Here is an 11723-nt window from a genome sequence, read left to right on the forward strand (position 1 = left end):
GGAGCATCCATTTGTTGTCTATTCATGCTTTCCTTAGTACCTATTCCTGTTTATATATTCAGGGGAAGCACTTCTGGTGACTGCTGGGCTTGTACTCTACTTTGGGGACATGTTGACCTGTACTTGTAAAGGTTAGATTTGCTATTCTCATTTTTGATACATGATTTGACATCCGTCTACTGTGCTACTTTTCAAATTGTTAGCGTTCTGCTATTGCTTGATCAGCCCAATTGATTTTCGTTGACAAACATTGTTTGAACAGGTTAATGAAAAAACTTACTTCAATGGACATAACTGCCTCTGGTTTTGGAAATGGTAGGAGTGAGATTAGCATTGTCATTCAGGTATACTTGTCAGATAATAAGATAAAATTTCTCCAAGTTCCATGTCTGAGTAGATATCGACAATTTGCTTATTGTTTGCAGGGAGTGCTACTTGGTCTTCTTGTTTTCCCCTGCTCTTTAATGTCTTGGTCCGGATTTGGGACCAGCTTTCAAGTAACCCTCTCTCTGGTTCAAGGGCACGCAACGAGTTCAGCAAATCCATTTTATTCTTTACATCCCTTGGGTTTATCTTGACCATCATCATTCCGTCCTGGATGCAATTTGTTCAAGATTTTAATCTGCATCCACTTTTGTGGTATGTCTTCCCTTGCAAACTATTGCACTTTATTTGGATTCTTATGCAATCATAATACTTTGTTATGCATAATAACGTTTTGCTTTGCAGGGTCATTTCTTTTGTTTTTCAAGATCCCCTAAAGAGGTTATCCTTATGTATGTATGGGCGGCTTTGATATATGCATCAGTTTCAAGGTTTTACCACATCTCAAAGGACAGTACAGTTGAAAGGATTCTTCTTCGAAAGTATTACCATCTGATGGCTGTTTCAATGTTTTCACCTGCTCTGATATTGCAGGTGAATTTACTTCTGGAGAATGCATCCTCATTGCCAAATTTTGTTTCCTCTTCCTTCAGCTATTGTTTTAATATGATCCGATGGCAATGTTCTTGTTTTCCAGCCAGAGTTCCTGGATCTTGCGTTTGGTGGAGCAGTGGCAGTTTTCTTGGTATTGGAAATTATACGAGTAGGTCCCATCAGCTTACGTTCCAATTTTTTGCTTATGATTCATAATACCAAGCTTAGAGGGTAGTAAATCAGTATGGCTTTCTCATATCTTGTAATGTTCTCTACCACTTTTATTATCTAGGTCTGGAAGATTTGGCCTTTGGGGCAACCTGTCCACCAATTTATGAATGCATTCACAGACCATCGTGACTCTGATTTGCTAATTATAAGGTATTTAAGCCGCCTCCTATAAGCAGGAAACTGTAATTCTTAGTTGCATTTTTGGTGTCCTGGCTCACTTTTTCCTCATATTTTTGTATTGTTTAGCCACTTTTCTCTCTTATTGGGGTGTGCTCTTCCTATATGGATGTCTTCTGGGTACAATGATCGTCCTCTTGCACCCTTCGCTGGAATTTTGAGCCTTGGGATCGGAGACACCATGGTGAGTTAGGTCATTCATTTTGATGTGTAAGATATAATCATTGTTATTGTATTCACTTCTTTATCGAGTTCATTAGAGTTCCTACATCTTGTTTGTCTGCTGAGCATAAAGCAGACAAAAGCAGATACATCTCCTTCTTGAAAAGCCTCGTTCTGATCGCTGGAGATCCCTTTGCTGTTTTATTCCAGGCATCGATGGTCGGCCACAAGTATGGTGTCCTTAGGTGGAGCAAAACGGGGAGTAAGTATTAATTTATTAATCTTCCATGTTAGTGTTATATTTCTTCATATACTTTGCTGACGGTTTTGTACATCGAACGACTTTTTCAGAGAAGACTATTGAAGGCACTGCAGCTGGTATAACATCTGTTTTAGTTGCTTGCTCTGTTCTCCTCCCAGTTTTGACCTCAAGCGGATATATATTGTCACAGGTCCATCTCTCTCTCTCTCTCTCTCTCGGTCTGATAACTTTGAATTCTTTTACTTAATATTGGCGAACTTCCATTTTATTGAGGATTTCTTTCGTCATTTGAAGTTTTCATAAGCCCTGGATGTTTTCATGTTTTAATACTTGTAACTTATAATATGCAGCACTGGTCCTCGTTGGTTTTGGCCGTAGTAGCGAGTGGTTTGCTCGAGGCTTATACTGCACAACTCGACAATGCTTTCATACCCCTCGTATTTTACAGCCTTCTCTGCCTGTAGATGCAGCAGCTTCCTTCCACCTCCTAACCATAGATTACTGATCAAGAAGCTCGTAAACTGCTCAATTCTTTCATACGAAACAGATGGAGATGTTTTCACATGTTTTGTATATTAATGATTCTTGTGCTTCTCTTGGAGCACACTTTTTTGTAGATATATCACTCAGAGATATCGAACCCTGCTGTATAGATTCACAAGTAGAGAAAGCATAGCTCTTAGCACTGGTAATATCGAGTTTAGTCCTCTTATATATCAACGCATACGAGTGATGATGTTTTCCGGGAGATTGTAGAGTCGGCAGCATCCAGTTGCCAAGGTTCCAACTGTTGTATTCTGTTTCTGCGAGTAACATTAGTGTAATAATACTCCCTCGGTGAATTATCTATTGAAATCACTTGGTTATGCAAGTAACATTGTGCTGTGTCTGCGTTTTGATGAATTCGACTTCTGAATTAATGACGTTCAATTTGGTTCAAAAGCAGCTCCAACCTACGCACATGATGTACTGACTCGATATTGGACAGGACAACTTTAACCGGTCTCGACAATATCGGACATGGCAACTTTACTGATTCATAATGTACTAATGTTTTTCAGCGCATGCCCGATATCAAAATACGCTCGTTGTAACAGCATTATGGGCACATGGACGTGGGGTTAATACGGCATGTTGACGAAGAGACGAATCAAAGGGCAGGGTGATTTACGCATGGGCACCAACCTAATTATTCGCAATACGGAGAGTTCTCGGTTCGCTTCCTGGGCTTTTGGCTATGTATATTACTGTGCAGTGGGACATATCATCTGTTAATAATGTCTATCGATCACGCTCTCAAAACTCATCTACTAAGATAGTTACTTGGACAGGAAATACTTTATATTGGTGCCAAGCTCGAACACCTCGACTAACAAGTGGGGGGTGACAGGATGGCCATCTAATAGATTCCATATCGATCACGATCAAGTGTAAATGTCAATGTTTTCAGCACACGCGGCACGAAAAGTCTCGGATTATGCTCTTGGTAACAGTATTATAAACAGTATGATGGGCACATAGACGACGTGGGTTTTGTACCATCATGTCGTTGAAGAGACGGATCAAAGGATGCGGTGATTTGGGCGTGGGCAGCAGCAGAATGGCCACGAAGATGCCAATGTGAATAAATGTACCATGATTTATCAGTGAAACACGTGATTCGTCCATTGGTCCTCTTCTTTTTTATCAGAGGAATTATTATCCCACGTTTCCCATCTGTTGCTGCACTTCCCTTTTCAAGTATTCTGTTCCCAAGATTATTTTCGTAACAGTTAGCTACCGACACGCGTGATAATTAACTCGGAGCTCAGTAGATATCTCGGCCTAAAACCGCAAGTGGGACAATGCCCCGACCAAGGACGAATTTACACGTCCTCAAATTGTTCTGTCAGGATTGTGCAGTTTGCATATCCCGTATTGCTGTCTTTACAATACTATATATAATATATAATTGCTGGGACAATCATCAAATCACGATATTTGTCCAAAAATTCAATATAGAGACTTCCCATTCACCGACTATTCGTTTGCCTAATCTTTCAATAACTTTCACTAAAAAATAATTAATATTTCTATCATCATCATCATCATTATTAAGCCAAATTGAAAATATTTAGTTATGGTTAAGCTAATTGAGCCAAATGGGATAATTGCTATGGAGATTATTATTATTATTATTATTATTTAAGCCAAATGGAATAGTTGAAATATTTTTATTGTTATCGTGGTCATCATCATTAAAACTATATATCTATATCGTTATTATTAACCTAAATAGGATAATTGCTGGGAAAATTGTTGTTGTTATCATTATCATCATCATCTTCATTAATAATAATAATATTATTATTATTAGTATTAAGTCAAATGGGATATATATAATTATGGTTAAGCCTAATGGGATAATTACTAGAGATTATTATTATTATTATTATCATCATCGTCGTCGTCGTCATCAAATATACACACACACACATATATATATATCAATCTATAATTTGTAATGCCAAGACGTAAAGTAAAGAAGAACTTGGTTTCACCCTTGTCATTTTTGGCTTCACCACAATTTATGAATAAATATAATTTTAGAATCCAATTAATTAGAATATTTTATTTTTTTTGCTTTCAATTCTATAAATTCTTAATTATATTCTTGAAACTGTAATTAGGTTTTTCAATTTAAAAAGATATTGAAATATTTTTGTGAAATTCTCCACTCAAGTAATTCTTATATAATTGAAATTGTAAGGAGGTTTTGAAATATTGAAGAACTATTACAAGTTCTATGTTAGTATTAAATACACTTGAAAAATTTAAAAAGAATGCTAAAAACATATTATTTATTGAAAGGTTCAAAAATAAATTGAGTAAATTTAGTTTTCATTTCTATTAAAATTTGAAGATTTAAATTCTATGATTCGTTTATTTTCGTATAAAATATATAAATCCAAATATATTCAACAATTTCGATATTAAAAATTAAGATCTGTTTTAGAAATTAAAATATTTTAATTAATTACCTTAATTTTAATTAAAATAATTTTATTCATGTGATTTTGCTAATCTTATTTATATAATATATAAATTAATTCTTTTAAGTGAAAATATAATTTTATATAAAAATAAATTATTTTTAATGTGAAATATATAACTTAATACTTTTGTAAATGTAATCATGCAATTATATAGTAACTAATGTTTTTGAAGATCCAATAGGTTTCTGCAAATAATAATCCCGCACAACATGCGGGTACAATGACTCTATATAATGTTGAAAGCAAAACAGATTTCACTCTCATGACTGGTCCAAAGTGCTTCCATCTCGTCACATAAACTCTTAAAGCCATGTTAACCTTAACAAATATAAAAGCTTTTTCGCAGGAGATTGCTAAGGGTTAGAAATCAGTCTGAATTTCTTATCAGTCGCAAGACTGTAAAATGAAACAGAATGATAGAGTACAAATATGAAAAGATAACCGGCCATTCGGCTTAGGAAACTTCAGCCCGTATCGATGCCGATGTTTCATATGGCGAATACAAAATAGTGCAGTGGGATCTAAACAATGACCTGGGGCAACGGTGACTGAACGAACAGGCCAAAACAAATCACTGGGGTAAAGACCAGGGGCCCTCTCACATGTCCAAAAAAAAAAAAAGAAAAAACATAATAGTATATTAATAAATTGATAATGGGTAGTACCATCCACAGTACATCTTTAATAGTGATATCCTTTCCTTCACAGTACATCCTTAATTTTGCTATCCTTTTCCTTGCCATTCATGTCGCAGTCGATTTTCATGTCCTATCCTGGAAATAATATATTCCCCCCGACATACTCGTCTGATCAACTTCTCATTCTTACCTTCTCACGTTGGTTGTCCTGCTATTTCTCGTTATTTACGTACTCCTAAACGCAGCATAAAAGATGGTTATCGTGTTGAAACGATGATCCTGCATGCATGGTTTGAACTTCTCGTGAATCGTCCTTTTAAAGGGTACGGACACTTCAATCTGCTCGGTCCGCCTATAGTTATATTAAGCCGGTGCTTTCCTTGCCACACTGGCACATCTAATTAGAGAAGAAAAGCTATTTTCATTTTGCATGTTCCAAAATACCAGAAGATCGGGAAGCAAGTACTTTCAGAAGGAAAATCGTCTGCTGGAGATTAACAAATAGAGATTTGAAAAGGCTCGAATCAGCTGCCTCAAGATCCCAGATTCGAATTTCCCTTTTCGGAATCAGAGTTCTTAAGCCAAAGAGTTTTACGCATAGTCAGACATACAGTATGAGGATCTACTCGATTTAGGAGAGCTTTCTAATGCCTTGATGACGGGCGGCTCCCTATGAATTTAGATTGTTATATCAACAAATCTTTCGCCTTTCGGGGCTAAAGGGGATATGACTTTTCACTAATCCGAATCTTCCATATTAATATATACCAACAGAGATATGAGAAATTATTAAGCTTGCGTTTAGTTTTCAAGTTAGATAATGATTTAACTCAACTTGATTTTATACAATGATTATAAGTGTTGATAAATATATTGATGTGTGATGATATATGTATGTATGTATATATAGATATGAAAGTAGGTGGATAATTTATTATTAAAAAAATAATTAGAAAAATATATAAAAAAAGTTATTATTAAATTAAAAAAAGTAATGATTATATTATTGAATCGATAAAAAAATAAAATAAAATTAAGTTAAATAAGATTATTATTTAGAAAATAAACGAAGTGCAAGGGATGCGTCTTAATCGGGTGGAAGAGCGGGGTGGAGCCCGTGGAGGGAGCCGACAAGGTTCGGAAAGTACAGAATCAAGACTCCACTGTCTTGTCACGTAACGACTTAACCCACTACTTAATCCCCGCCCATACCCTGTCTGTCCTTTCCAGCATACCTTCGCAGTCCTTGCCCGCATCTGAAATTTCTATAGTATTCCCTTTCATTTTCTTTTCATCTCTTTTTCGTATTTTCACCTAGCTTTTTCTAATTTATTGTGCTCGGGGACCGATTCAGGAATTTAGTTCAGAAGCATGGAAACCGAGAAGAGTTGGAGGATGAAAGCGAAATCATAAAGTCGAGTGTTAACGAGTAAGATAATTTCGTGAAATAATAAAGGGACAAACTCGACGTAATGTATAGATTTTTCTAACTTCCTAGGGTGCGCGACTGCCTCCGCCTTATAAATCCATCCCTACTTGTGCTGTTGCTGGAGTTGGCAACAGATTGGTGCAATGAAAGTCAAGATTATATGATCATCGAATGTGTGCAATTATCAATTCATCGCCAAGTCCTCTTGTCATTACTGGTATATTCTCCTCGAGCTTGATATCTTCAGATATCCCGACTTTGTCTTGAGACATCGATTGGCATGCGATGTACGTATATGTACGTATGTATGAATGATCGAATAGTCATTCTTATCTGTTCAACATGAGAGAGGGTAAGCAAAAAGATCTCCTTGAACCAATCCAAACATAGACTAGGCCACATTTCCTGCCCCACCAAATATATATAAAATATGTTATTTGACATGTCAAAGGAAAATTAGATCTTATTATTACAACTTGTAAAAGATATTTTAAAGAGAACGCGATATCCTTTTAAAAAATATGATTCATAAATAATCACATTGATTCGAAATAAATTATCAGTAACAATTTCAGAATACTTTTTTGAATCTTACCATTTGCCGAGAAAAAAATGACATATACATCAGCTGGAAGATGGGACTTTTCTATTGAAACAACATCTAACCTTTTGCGGCTCCAAATTGATGCTACTTGGTGCCGGCAGAACATGCTACCCCGCTGTGTGTGGACCATTTCTCCAATCTGAAATATAGCCATCAAATGACGTTGCCCTATATCATTGCTACTTTCTCCGGTTCCCACTTAAATATGCGGCACATGCATGCGTGCATCATGCGGCGCATGATGCACGCATCGGTAACGTGAGAGTTGAGCCTTATATCGGTAACGTGAAAATTTCATAAAGTCGTTCAACCAGTTTTAATCGAGAGATTGGTCGTAAATTATGGCATGTGACTTCCTCAAGGGCCCGAAATATCTCGTTCTAGCTAGGCAAATGTTAAAGGGACCCACAGCAACTTAAAGATGCCCATGTCATTGACCTTTTTCACTTTTTTCTTTTCCAGCTCAGCTCAAGCCTAACGTGGACATAAAATCGAGAGATTGGTCGTACATTATGGCAGACTTCCTCAAGGGCCCGAAATATCTCGTTCTAGCTAGGCAAATGTTAAAGGGACCCACAACAACTTAAAGATGCCCATGTCATTGACCTTTTTCACTTTTTTCTTTTCCAGCTCAGCTCAAGCCTAACGTGGACATAAAATCGAGAGATTGGTCGTACATTATGGCAGGCGACTTCCTCAAGGGCCCGAAATATCTCGTTCTAGCTAGGCAAATGTTAAAGGGACCCACAGCAACTTAAAGATGCCCATGTCATTGACCTTTTTCACTTTTTTCTTTTCCAGCTCAGCTCAAGCCTAACGTGGACATAAAACAGTAGTACATGTTTTGCCTACTTTTTCCTGCCCAACTATAAGGAAGCGATTTCATGTGACAAAATTGAATTATGGGGCGGGTCCCGCTCAAGACAACCTCTTTTTTTTTTTTTTTTTTTTTTTCGGCATGAAGACATCCTCTAACGTGAAGAAAATATCACTGAAAATTGAATAGAGGGGTAAACCCGGTGAAGTTGACAGGATTGAGGAGACAACCAACCTTCCAACGGAACGTTACAGCTAGTCTTCTTAATCTCACGAATCACATCAATCAGACTTTGACCGTGTTCTTGAATGGTACAGTTCTAATCTTATCATTAGCAATATTTGTTGTACCATACCAACACAATGATATGAAGTATCTATCCACACTAAACATGCATGTTTGTTTGAAATTAGAACTAAGGTTGCATTTGATTGCAACCAGGGGCGGAGCCAAGATTTTTATCCAGAGGGGCAAACTTATACTTTTGGGACAAAATTTAAAAATTTCAAAGTTCAGGAGGGCAAAATACTATTTTTACATAAAAAAAACTCATACTTTTGGGGTAAAATTTTAAAATTTCAAAGTTCAGGGGGGACAATTGCCCCCCCGCTCTTTCATTGGCTCCGCCCCTGATTGCAACTTAATTAAATAAATACTTAAAAGTTAGTTACAAGTTAGTTCTATGGAAAAATGTATAGGAAATAAATAGAAAAATGAAAGAAATGAAAGCAGTATAGAGCAGTGCCGCACGCTCTCGTATGACGACCAAGAAGTCACAAGTTCAATCCTCATATTGGTTGCATGTGCTTTTTTATTAGATATGGTCTTGTTTGGCAAATAATTTTTTTTAACTCTACTCCACATTAACTACACTTATCTTCAATTCAACAACATAATAATTATTTTTTTCCTTTTTCTTATTTTTTTATCTTAACTACCATTCAATTTAATTTTTAATACTAAATTCTTTCAACTATTCATACATTTTTTACAATTTAACAATATAATCATTACTTTCTCTCAACTATTCATTACTTTTTTCCACTTTTTTTCATAATTCAATAACACAATCATTACAACCCCAAATAAATATAATTATTTGGAGTTAGAACGAAGTGGATTCTTAACTCCACTCCATTCCCAAACAAAGCCTTAGAATTTTCATTTCTTGCACTAGGTCTCTGGGTCTCCCATGTAATCGAAAAAAGAGAAAAATGAAAGATAATGATTTAATATACTTAATCATTGAGTCAAAAACCACTTAATGAGTAAGAAAAAGATTTAATTTAATGAAATAAGTCAATATATATATATATATATATATATATATATATATGAAAACAAAGTTCAAGCCGAATTTTCACGTCGTCACATCATAAAAAATAAAAAAATGGACCTCTCTCACTTAGCCATGTCATTATAATACAGTATGGAAATAAATACAGATTGTTTAAAATTTTATTATTTAATTATATAGCAGAATATATAGATTGCATACAAAAGGGAAGAAAATATGTAGTAGAATATATAGATATAAATTATATATAGTGGTATATAGCCCACTAAGAACATTAAAATAATTTACTTGGCCATATGCATATATGCCTTCCAAAGTTTACTGGTTATACCATTTACGCTATATCAATATATATTTGCATTCTCATTATCAATGTTGAGAATTTGGAGGAGTATTATGTGTGCAAGCGGCATAAGCTAATATGCACAAATAAACAAGCCAAGCAGAACAGAGCAGCAGTAGACAGAAAGAATATAGGAGAAAATCGTCTGTTAAAGAGCTTCGACCAACACGAGATAAAGCCTCGATCAAGATGTCAAATGAATTTCGATTGAGATGAAATTTTGGTAGCGTCATCATGACTTCTAGGACAAGGTTCTGAGCAGTCACAATTTTGATTTGAATTTTGTAAATGTTGTTTTGGCTGAGTTTGTAACCGCTTTTTTCGGGTGATGAATTTCGATTTTTGTGATAGAAGAGAATGTGTCTCTTGAGTTTGGATCCAAGGGTTTGTCGATGAAAAGCTATGCGTAACCGCTATTGTTTTAGCGAAGTTGATTTAGAGTTCGTCCTGTTGGTTTTTCCCACGTTGCGTTTTTCACATTAAAAATCTCGGTGTTTGTCTATCTTCCTAAGATCATATTTTGATCACACAATGTGGGAAAACTCGCGTATGTAGTTATTCGGTGATCCTTTCCCAACAAGTTTTATCAAACTCTATGCGAAGGTTCTTCTCTGCATTCCAAGTTTTAAGTAAATTTAAATTTCTTATTGATAATATATTTTGTTCAATTAAAATTTCTATGATTGGCTTTATACTGTTTGATAAACAAACTACAGTCAGACCTATACTCTGGGAAGATTGACGGAGTTAGCATTATCTTTTTAAAATTCTTTGATTTTTAAGAATATTTTTCTCGACATTAACTTTTTTTTCCAATTTATACAGTTTTATGATTTCTTTTAGTTGTGACCGCAAGATTTATATTTAAATGCAGTGATTTCTCTAGAAAATTCTTAGAATGAAGAAATTTGTGATACAATTTAAGTCACTTCCATCACTCCCTGTTATAAATTTTATGTTTTTGAACTATTTTAGTGGTCAATAATTCTTTTGCTATAAAGTTTATATTCAAAAATGATGTACAGTATAAACTTTGTATTAATCTAACCTAACATAATTAATTTTTAATATTATTCTTCCCATTTTCTATAGATTTTCTTTTTTTTTTAATCTTATACTAGGTACTATTTATTAGATAAATCTTCAAATTATTATCTTGCAAGATATATTTTATTTTCACTACCGGTTGGTTATACATGGAAATTATATGGTAATTCCATCTATGAGAAATGTACACTTTCTGATCGTTCTGCTCTCGTCATATAATTATCTTAAATAGTATGTATTCCTTTAATATCGAGGAAAGATATTTCATGTATATATGACTTAAATGTTTTTCTATGTGTCTGTTAATGAATATTTATAAAATAAACTTTCTATCTTTGGATGAAAGATCAGTAGTCCTCCAATAAACTCATTTAATTTTCAAGTGAAATAATTTCTAAATCCATAATTTTTTTGAAAAATTCATAACATATTTAATTTAAAATATTAATTTCTATCAAAAGTTATTAATTATTCATGAGCAATGCGTGGGTTTTCATCTAATTTTTACTTATTGGCGCTCTATTCCTCATAAAATATATTTTCATCATTATCATTTATTCTCTCTTCTGTACATTTCTTTTCTTAACTAATTAAGCTCTTAACTTGTCAAATACCACATAAGTATATATTTAAATTTTAAGCATTCAATTTGACATCCACAACTGCCCAGACGAGGCTCCCAATGACCCTTGAGACTATTAGAGGCCTCGTCTAAGGCGATGGCGGCCAAAATCTGAGCCTCCACCGCCCTCTCAACCCAGTC

The 11723-nt window shown here is 34.8% G+C and overlaps 1 pseudogene; it reads left to right on the forward strand.

Moving 5' to 3' along the window:
- The first annotated feature begins 62 nt into the window (after positions 1 to 62).
- Positions 63 to 2627, forward strand: LOC116191996 (annotated as a pseudogene).
- Positions 2628 to 11723: the final 9096 nt, after the last annotated feature.

The sequence above is a fragment of the Punica granatum genome, unplaced genomic scaffold, assembly GCF_007655135.1.
Source record: "Punica granatum isolate Tunisia-2019 unplaced genomic scaffold, ASM765513v2 Contig00650, whole genome shotgun sequence".
Classification (NCBI taxonomy): domain Eukaryota; kingdom Viridiplantae; phylum Streptophyta; class Magnoliopsida; order Myrtales; family Lythraceae; genus Punica; species Punica granatum.